The 11,135-nt window shown below is 40.2% G+C and overlaps 1 long non-coding RNA gene across 1 annotated transcript; it reads left to right on the forward strand.

Moving 5' to 3' along the window:
- The first annotated feature begins 1,315 nt into the window (after positions 1-1,315).
- Positions 1,316-10,160, forward strand: LOC137162096 (uncharacterized). Its single transcript, XR_010922276.1, has 3 exons — positions 1,316-1,438; positions 1,994-2,078; positions 10,026-10,160. It is a non-coding gene; the product is annotated as an uncharacterized lncRNA (long non-coding RNA).
- Positions 10,161-11,135: the final 975 nt, after the last annotated feature.

Raw genomic sequence — 11,135 nt, forward strand, 5'->3', positions numbered from 1 at the left:
GGCATAGCTATGCTGGTATAGCTAATACTGACAAAACTTTTAGGTGTAGACTAGGACTCAGAAATCTCATCTAGTGACAGATTGTAACTCTGTAAGTGAGACCCCATGTAATATGCTATTGTTCTGACAAATCCCACCATCGTTTTAGGTGCCTCAGCCAAAGACAGATACTAAGAAGAGTTTTATCTGCTCTCCATTTCGGCTTCACATTAAAGAAAGTCTGTTTTATAGGAAACATTTCTAAAAGATTCAGGCATGTGATCTTCAGTTGAGGGAGGATAGGCTTTTCTCTGAGACTGTTCCACTGACATTTGACTGCTTCAGTTTCCCAGCAAACATCAGAATTTTCTACCTTCCACCTCTGTTCTATTTTCTGCAAAAAGTATTTGGCCATGACCAGCCAACCAGCACTAGTTTCCAGCCAGGAGAAGGTTTACAGTAGCCATGAAGGTAACAACAGCGTCATCCTGCTCAGGAATGTCATGTAATCCTGCATCACGTGGAAGAATCCAGACAATTTAAAATAGACATTTATGCAGGGACACCTATGTAAAACAGTGATGGGGAGACTCTCAAAAGGTTTGGGGTTTGGTTCAGATGAGCATTGGAAAGTTTGGGGGCTTATCCAAAGCTTATCTGAACTGTTTAGTTCTGCAAAATTTTGGCTGGAAATCTCACAAGAACAGGTTTCCTTGTGCAATTTACAGTATTTCCTGCTGCCAGTCAGTCTGGCACCTAGAAAGGCAAAGGAGCTCATCAAAGAAAAATAATAGTGGAAAAAGTTAACCAGCCTTTTTTTCAAAACTCCAAGAAGGATGAAATTGGGTTTGATCTTTGTGCAAAGACTCAGATGGTTTGGGGCTCTTATTTTATCTGTCATTTTGAATGTAGGTGACAAGGCAGATTATATGGAAAGTCTGTCTACGTGAGTTTTTACTATTTTTAATTAACTAGTTTATTTATATTGTGTAACAGGGCCTTCTGGCTCCTGCCTCTACTCCGATCCACAAACTAATCAGAGACCCTTGTGCTGGTTAAATATTTTATGCAGTTTATTTACATAGTGGTTTCCCACCACCTTCACATTATATACAGCTCTGGCCCAGCAGTCCGGTGGGGTGGAGGGGTCTAGCTCCTGTAACAGGTAAGAACCTCCCTCCTCCCCCTGCTTCTCCCCTTTCCGCTACCTTCCTGTGACTCTTTGTAGGATCTGCCTAATGGCTTAATTAACCTTTCAGATCTGCCCCACTCACAAATTAGGCACAACCTGCTAAATCAGATCCATTCTGCCTTGCTGGATTAGAGCTGCTGTGAAGAGAGTGTTTACCCAGGCCTCTCACTCTGTCACATATTGCTTATTTCATTAGGGGTTGAAATTGGTGGTCCATATTCAAGGAAAACATTTGCTAAAGGCACTGAGGCAAAATCCCCATTGAAGGTGATGGAATGCTATTTACTGAATCCAGACTGAAGGATTTGGGCATACTGATATGGTGTAAGGTGGTCTTTTTTGATAAAGCTAAGGATGTTTAAAATATGGGTGGCTTTCAGTTTAAGAGAAACATTTCTGATGCTTTTAGAGATGGGCCTGAATGGAACTTTGGACCCCAAGCCTTCTGGCCTTTAGGTAAATTCCTACCTGATCTGACTTTCTCATCTGAGGGCATCTCTGGATTCAGTTTTGTTTCCGTAATTACCATTTTAACAGAGGACAGTGATCAGCATTTCAGTTTGTCCAACATATAAGAATTGATTCTGATCACATACATATAATTCCATTTCATTGACATCCATGACTTCAGTGGAAGTTATTCCTGATTTACACTGGTGAAAGTGAGATCAGAATCAGGGTCTGTGTTTGTGTGTGTGTGTGTGTAAGAAAACACTCTGTCTCTGCTATCTCTGGATTTGATGTAAATTTAGCAGATTGTTTTTAACATGATTTACAGCTTCAATATTGCCAGTTTTTTAATTTCCTTGTATTACTTTTCAGTAACCCTCCATTATAACAGAGAATACCTGTGCCTCGTGCTGAACTCCAATCAGACATAATCCAAATGAGGTTGGCCAGCTTCAATGTACGTGCTTTTAATTAAATTAAATGTTTTAGTTAAACTTTAATTAAAACCTTTTGTAGAGCAAATAGCTCTGACATATTCAAAACTGGAAATGTGTTCTGTGACACTTTCTATTCCAATGACACTCTCTTTAATATCAAATAACTAGGGACATGAATGCTGTTATCTTTATGGCTTGAAGGATGATGTACTATAGATAATTTCTCACAGTATCATTACTGAAATGTTGCATTTTCCTTGACTTAGAAAACAACTTGTCAAAAGAGATCATTCAGTGACATTTTTGTCTCATTTAAGGAAAATAGATTCTTATAATTTGTACCAAAAAAACTTCTTGCTCACCCACAGATTAATTCTTTTGAGAAGAAAAATTCTTATGGACAATAACATGGGATGGCTAGATCCAAGTTAAAAGTTTCATGGAATTGGTTAGCCCCATTTGAATTTAGTACTGTAATAATTATAGGGCCAAATCCTGTAATCTTTACTTAAGGAAAACGAACTCTAGTTGAAACCAATGATGATTTCTCCTGACTTTTGGATTGTGTAAGGAAACCAGGATTTGATCCATTTATAGTGTACAAGTGATAAAATCCATGAATAGTATACGAGTGATAAAGCTGGGGAAATACAAAATTTTTTCCTCTTTTTGTTTTGAAGTCTGCAGTGGGCATTGGACTTGTTTTGTTAAACATTGTTTAAAAACATAATATAAATCTCCTTTGAAGACATATTGCAAGTATTTGAATGCCTTGTCATAGTGGTCAGTCAGAAATAGAACATCTTCTCACAAAGCAACCTGGTGTGCTGTAGTTTCTACAATAGGGGACTAGAAGTTAGAGTGAAAGCCTGGCCCCATTGAAATCAGTGGGAGTTTTGCCATTGACTTCAATGGCCAGGATTTCACCTTGGATTCTATTCTTGATTCTACCAGTGACTTGCTGTTTGACTTTGACCAAGTCATTTAATCTTTCTGTACGGCAGTGAAATGGAGTTAACATTTCACTTCTTGGTAGCATACTGTGAATGCATTATATATATGTGTGTGTATATATAATTTTCTTTAAAGGAAGACTGACATTAAGGTGAACTGTTAACAATCCACTGTGCTTTATTCTTCGCTCTCCAAACAGACAGCCAATATCTTCTTAAGGATTCTGGGTAATGTAGGCCAACAGGCATTCCCCATACTAAGAATTACTATAATTAGAACTACCACTGGAGGACATTCGAAATACTAGGGACTACATCCTAAAGTCTTCTTTCAATCCTGGACAAAACTTCCCCTGAAGCCAATGGCAGTTTTGCCTGAGTAAGGACTAACTAAAGTCTGAGGGCTTGTCTATACTTGAAGTGCTATAGTGGCACAGCTGCACCACTGTAGTGCTCCAGTAAATACTGCCTACAGCAACGGGAGGGGTTCTCCCATCAGCATAGGTAATCCACCTCCTTGAGACGTGGTGGCTAGGTCAATGAAAACATTCTGTCTGCATCAGGGGGGTTAGGTTGGTTTAACTATGCCATTTAGGCGTGTGGATTTTTCATATCCATGGGCGACATAATTAAGCTAACTTAATTTTCTAGTGTGGACCAGTCCTGATAAAGGATTTCATGATTTGGCCCTTTTGTGAAGATTCTACTGCATTACGTACCTCTCAGCAGTGTTGGAGAGCTTAGTTACTGCTTGTAAAGACCCTTGAGATCCTTGTACTAGAAATGCTACATAAGTGCAAAGTATTTAGTTAAACTAAAACAAATACTTGAGGAAGGAGGGGGTGGAATGCAGCTCCACAGTGCACCATGGTAAGGTCACAAGGTTGTCCATGCTTGTCTGTTCCTACACATGACCCAATTGTCTCTCTTTGTTTAAATGTAGTAAGAACAGCCGTAAGGGCTGATACTGTGTCTGGTTCTGCAGGTGCTCTGAAGCACAAACCGGAGAAAGAAGTACACATTTACGGAAAGTCCTTTCCCTCCCTTTCCTTTCCCTTTTCCGGCTCTCTGCCAAAGCTGTCTGATCCTTATCTGGTCTCTGCAGAGCCCTTTGAATGAGGTCATCCAGGAAGTTTAATCAATCCTGTACAATTGTCACTGCGTCCTTGGCCATTCATTGTAGCAGTGTCGAACCCACCAGCATGATGTGTCTTACGACAACAGAACATCTGTTTAAAAACTGATTTGCGAAACACAAGCACCTGAATATGACTGGGTTCTCCTCCTCCGCCATTTGATACATCCATAATGCCCCTCAGCACAGCATTGCAGAGCAGAGTTGGAAGAAAATAGAACTTACTCTGCTTTTTGGAACTAAACAGTGAACCGGACTAGAGTTATCTAAAAACCTCTGACTTTGAAATACAGACATGAAAATTAATGAAACAGTCTCTGTGTATGCTAGCCAGAGGCTTCTTTGGTTCAGTATCTTCCAGAGCCAATTAGACTGGCTGAGATTTCAAGGCCTTACACTCAACTTGGTGGCATTTCTCTGTTTGGACTTTGGAACAAGGTAACTTTTGAATGCCACATCTGATTAATTCAGGGAAGGTGTGCCACAGACTCAGCTGGTCTGAGGGATGTCCCTTTATACTCTGAGAGAGAGGGCTATGGGTAGTTCAGGGAAAAATTGTACTTTCCATCAGATTTGGCCCCTGCTCTCCCCTGCCCTTAGACCCGCATCTAGTGTGTGTTTGGATGCGTATCTAGCGCTGCCATGAGTGCTGAGGCAGCTGGTTTGAGGAATCCTGATTAGTGCAGTAGAATTTCCTCAATATGTCCTAGGAGGAGAATGTCTATCCTGAGACCATGGAGCTCAGTTGATAGGGAGATTTCTACAAAATGGTGTTGAGGATTTACTATAACAAATAAAAGCCTAGCTGCTGTTGTCTCTGAATCCCCATTGGTAGTCTAGATTTCCTGAATGCTGCAGCCATTTGACTGAGTGATGAAAACTATTTTTCAGAGATAGCAAAACATTTGGGCTTCTCAGCAATCTGATTGGCTGAACAGTCTTCGATGCAAAACTCTTTTAAAAAGTTTTGATTTTATTTTCTTTGAGATTTTGCATAGAAATTACACAGGTGGATACACACAGGAGTGTATCTAAGTAGCAGAAGGTATAATATTATTGTATTGGCTAATACCACAACATTTGCATCTTCTCCAAAGGATTTAGAGCTGTACAGACGTCTTCATATGCAAAGATGACCAGTCATCCGCCATCTATATGGACACCCTGAGGGGTTCAACTTTCTGAGTTATGTCCATATACATTAATAGGTGCACCTACATATATATTTTCCATGAAAGGATTATGGTACATGTTGTTTGTGTGGTTAAAGAAGTATTTCTCTAGGTGGAGTGTATATAGTCTAAGAAGTGGTCCTACATTTTGCTGCTTTTTTTTCCTCTCTAGATTGTCTTGTGAATGAATTCTTCCATGGATGACATGTGCATGATTGATTTTTGCCATTCTGTATATAAAGGTGTGTTGGCTATGATCCTAGCTAACATCAGCCATTTGCCTAAGAAATGTGCGAGCCAGAATCTCGGTATAATTATTAAGGAGCCATAATATGGGGTCTAAATGCTACCTGTCCAGGATGATTTACATTGGTTGACAGCTTTCTAACCAGTATTGCACTATGTCAAGACAATCCCATAGTTAGTTACTATTTTTTTTATGATTTTGATGGATAATATCAATGTTTACTTTTAAGCATTTAATTTTTAAAATCTATTTAAATGTTCACAATTATAGGAAATTACGGGGAGACAGTCAAATGGGGATGTCAAACAATAATTATTTAATGACAGCAAACGTTGAGGTTCAAGAAGTTAAGCTTTATAACTGTCGCACAAATTGTCAACATCACATGTCAAACTATACAAAGTAAATGGCCTTAAATCAAACTCTAATAAGTTCTCAAGCAACATTTTTCTTACTTTGCTTATCGGTAAATTTTGACTTTTATCAATGGAGATCTATACATTTGTTTTGCCTGTGTATGGTGAAATCAATGTTTACCAATCTTTACTGATAAAAATCTAATCCCTTCAAACCTTCCAATAGTGTATGTGTACGTCCATCTCTTTCTTTTTGACAGTACCACAGTTATCAGTGACTCTAAATCATCATTTGTGAAGAGCCAGCAAGGAACTATGTAGTCGGTTCATGATTTGGTAGGATACAAACTTTAAAAGTATCTCTGGTGGCCACGTTTTGCTTCACATTTCTTGTTGATGCCTAAGCTCCCTTGTCTTTTGAAGAGCACTGTATTGTTTTATATCTTATGAGGAAGTTATAGGCAAGAGAAATCAGCTGTTTGCAGAATTCAGTAACTTTCATTTGTGTATGTAAAGTGGATAAATTCCCAAGTTAGTTTTCGGTGCTTTAGGGTAGAATTTAAAGGCAGAAAAGCAATAAGATAAGAACACTTTCAAAAAGGTTAAAGGCCAAATTCTGCCCTGACCTTACATACTCTGCAACTCCATTTAAGTACATGGGTGAAGTCTATGATGGTTGTCTGGATGTAAAATAAATATCTCTATATCTCTATAGTGATCTTTAAAACAAATAATACTCGGCACTGATATAACAGAACTACCTTTCATCTTCAAAAATCTTGACATCCAAATAATTAATCCAATGCTGCTTTTATTTAATGAAAAAGAACTAGGTAAATTCATAGAAGATAGGTCCATCAATGGCTATTAGCCAGGATAGGCAGGGATTGCTGTTTGCCAGAGGCTGGGAGTGGCTGACAGGATAGATCACTTGATGATTACCTGTTCTGTGTTCTCTCTGAAGCACCTGGCATTGGCCACTGTCGGAAGATGGGAGACTAGGCTAGATGGACCATTGGTCTGACTAAGAATGACCGTTCTTATGTCTTATGAAGTCTGAGTACCAGCACATACTCAGAAGAAGTCAACTGTCAGAACGCTACCCTTCATAGAATACTGCTTTTGTTTTCAGCACCACATTCAATAGAATTTTTTTTACTATTTTTCTCAGAGGGCCTGGAGACAGTCCATGACAACATGACAGAGAACCAGCTTTGTATTGTATGAGGCAGAATAATGCGGTTTGTGTTTGAAATTTACATTTAAATGATATTTAAAATCTAATGAATCCCCACAAGAGTGGAAAAAAGAAAATAACTAAGAAAAATCATTAATCCAATGAAAAATGTATCCATTTATCTTTTATTTAAACTATTCCAGCAATGAAAAATTGTATGTTTGCTACACTGTATCTATCAGGTGTTTACACTAGGAGTTTAGCAATATTAAATACGTCTCGATTCAGCAATCTAGCTTTTGTTCCAGGCTGCATCTTTTGTCCTCTCTAGATGTCATATAGGCCTGAAAGGTTTATTCTTCCCTGCATTACAGCCCTGGCTTTACACTGAAAATAATCACCCAGCAGTGCCTGAAGCTCTTTTAGGCTTTTGTACGCCACTCACCATCTGCCTACAGTGGAAACATTAACACTTTGCTGATGACTGATATTTTAACAATTGTTGGCTCTGGTGAGAATGATACAGCTGTCTGATGACGGAAATGATCTGAAGCCTATGGTGGATTGCCTGCCAGTGTGTGTCTGACCTTGAGGGCTGGTTCTCATCCTGTTCTTCAGGACAGTTTTAGCTGGGTTATAATCAAACACACCACGTACAACAGGAAAGGCAGTTTGACAGCCACCCTTGTGTGGATTATTTGCAATAAAGTTTTTTTCAGCACATGGTAACAAGTCATGCAGTTGTCACAGCAATCAGCTACCTTATTCAAATAGCCTGTGAACAAGACAGACTGAAGCTTTTTGTTGGACAAGTTAAATTGTGAATCAGATTGGCTGAGGTATTGCTACTTTAACAATGGATTGTGCTTCAGATTGGTTGGAATATTGCTTCATTAACAATGGATTTATGAGGTTGAAGTGACATTAAGACACCTCATACTATATTTTTTTGCTATAGATCTGCATATTTTTAATAACATGCATAACTTGAAATATAATAAAGGCAGTGTGGTGTTTTCTAATAGGATGCAAATCTCATCACATTCTCTTAATTATATATATATATTTCCTCTCAACCCCACTGTCATTAAATCTCTGATAGTCACCCTCATGATGTACGATAGTGTTTGTCAACTTGTGTTTTGGCTTGAGAGAAACAAGGTAGGTGAGAACATCTTTTATTGGGCCAACTTCTATTGGTGGAAGGTACAAGCTTTTGAGCTACATGAAACTCTTCTTTAGATCTGGGGAAGGAAGCAGAGTGTCTGAGCTAACTACAAGTTGGGACAGATTGCTAAGCAGAAGGGATGAGACATGTTGGATGCAGTCACTTGAAATGAAGTGGGCAATTAGGGGTTAGATTGTAATGCATAAAGTGTTTGAAGTGGGCAGTTAAGGGTAGCAGGCAGTGTGGTGTATTATGAATTGTTGTAATGAGCCATACAACTAGTATCCTTGATAAATCCATGGTTTTTGGTTTCCAGAGTTATGAATTTAAGTTTCCAGGCTCACGTTTTGAAGGTGTTGTGCAGGTTTCCCTTGAGGACAAATACTGAAAGATTAGATGTGGAGTGATTGCTTTGTGAAAAGTGTTCGCCCACTGGTGATAAAAGACAAAGACACCACATCACTTTTCCGTGTGAATTCACTTGAGCATAGTGGTTGTCTGGTTTCATCCACATAGTTATTGTTAGGCATTTAATGCACTGGATGAGCTATACTACATGTTGTGATAAGCATGTGCTGGACCTGTGAATCTTGAAAGGTGTGTTGTGGGGGTTGTTGAACAGTAGAGATTTGTCTGCAGGTTTTGCATCTGTTGTTCTGACAGGGTGCACATAGGGGTATACCAAAGGGATGGGGGAGTGGGTGGTGCCTCCATGTGGAGTGATGCACGTGAGGGCAGGCTGACACAGATGGGGCAGGCCCATGCAGGCAGAATGGCCCAGGTAGGGGCAGGCCTATGTGGGCGAGGATTGGGCCACGCAGGCAGGTCAATGCAGGAGGGGACAGATTGATGCTGGAAGGGGTGAGATCATGGTCACACCACTGGGGACAGCGACACCCTGTATTCTGGGGTTGCACCAGTGGCCACCCTATTTGAAGGCTAGAATCATAGAAGAGGGAATTTGGGGGAGATTTCTTTCCGAATATGGTCCTCCTCAAATATGAATGGTAATTGTTTGATGATACCGCATATGGGTTCCAGTGAGGGGTGGTAAGTGACAGCTAGGGGTGTGCAGTCAGTGGGTTTCTTTTTGCTGTATTGAAGCAGGTTCTCCCAGGGTATTTGGGTGGCCATTTTTGGATTTGGCATTCTTTATTTTTTTGGTAGTTGTCCCAAGTCTCTCAGTACCTGTGTGCCGTTGGCAAAGTGTCTCACTTTCTCTCCCCAATCTCCATTTTTTTTTAAATTGAATTTTGTGCTGGTGAAAGGTGGCAAATTGACAGCCCTGGTTACTATAATAAAACCTGGCTCTTATACAGACCTTTTCATCCCAAAGCGCTTCACAGTTTTTGCTGTATTCATCCTTATAGCACCCCTGTGAGGTCGGAAAGTGTTGTTATTCCCATTTTACAGATGGGGAACTGAGGCACAGAGAATCTAAGGAACTTGCCTAAAGTCACACAAGGGAAGTTTGTGATGGAGCAGGGAATTGAATCCACATCTCCCATGTGCCAGGCTAGTGCCATAGCCCTGGTCTATCCTTCCTCTGTTTATCCATCTGTTTATACACTAGTAAGGTGAGTGTAAGCTTCCTCAAACTGTCCCATTAATGTTCATCAACTCCAACCAGAAGACAGCATTGTTCGAGGTTTGTTCAGAGAGGTTTCAGTCGCTATACCCATTCAGTTCTCAGCCTTTTTTCTGAAGCTGCCCAAATGACACTAATTGGTGCTAAATGTAATGATGGATTTTGTTGTAGAAACATCGGAACTGGGCAGAAGTCACCAACCCATTTCTCATGGATTGCTGGATGGCAATGAGTGGATTTTTCAGTACCAGCCTGCACCACATTTCATCTGGTGGTCTAATTTCTCTCTCCCATCCCACTCCTTAGCCATCTGGGCTGTCATGTATTGTTTTTTAAATATTAAATTTCTGAAGATTTTATTTATTAAATGTACAGTGTATGTGTCAGAAATGTCCTTTCTAAAGAAATGCTTAAGGAAACACCAGTGTAATTGGGGAAAACACTGAGCCATTTCCTAGTGTGCACTTGAGAACGGTAGTGATGTCCACCTTCTTGACTACATAGAGTCATCAGTAACTTACACGGACACTTCAGCATGAAGGCACTAATTAAAGGGCCTGCTCTACCCTTGCCTTGTTTAGGGCCAAAGATGTCACTTTGTCACAAATGCTCAAAGTGGGAAGAAAAGGCGAGGGATTTCAGAAGGGTGTAGTGCAGAGCACAAGGCAGATGATAACTAGTATGGGCAACCTTAAAAGCTGTGGAGCATCACTTTGCATAAGCCTCTGAAAGCTTTATCAGAGTGCATCCAACCCTGGTCAGTCTTCTCCTTTCCTCCCTTTGCTTGCATCCCATTCGCCATTCTCTCTTCGTTTTTCCATTCTCATACAGTCCCATTCTTCTTCTGTTTAAGTCCCCAATCTGATCCACAAGTATAATCCTCTCCCTAGCTGATCATCCTGACGTCCATGTAACTCCCATGTCCCTCCCCCTCAATGCTGTGTTTTCATTTCCTGACACTTACACTCCACCCTTCCTTTTTCCAAAACAAACCAATTCACCTAGATTTGCTGGGGTCTTGACTAAATCCATCTCAGGGGCTTGACATGTGTGGCAATTTTGGCTGTGACTGAGTCTATCTGCTCCTGAATTAGCTATGGTTAACTCTATTTGCTGCAGGGATGAGGGATTTATCTCAGGTAGAGAAATCACAGCAGGGATAGAAGGGGGTTATGCAGTGTATATATACTCGTCCATTGCTGACAATAATCACACTCTCAGAGAAGCCACCCACTCTGATTCTGTATGTCTTTCACTGACTGCCCAGAACTTAATGAATAG

The sequence above is a fragment of the Emydura macquarii genome, unplaced genomic scaffold (genome assembly GCF_026122565.2).
Source record: "Emydura macquarii macquarii isolate MOO-44397 ecotype Brisbane River unplaced genomic scaffold, CSIRO-AGI_Emac_v2 contig_2422, whole genome shotgun sequence".
NCBI classification, from domain to species: domain Eukaryota; kingdom Metazoa; phylum Chordata; order Testudines; family Chelidae; genus Emydura; species Emydura macquarii.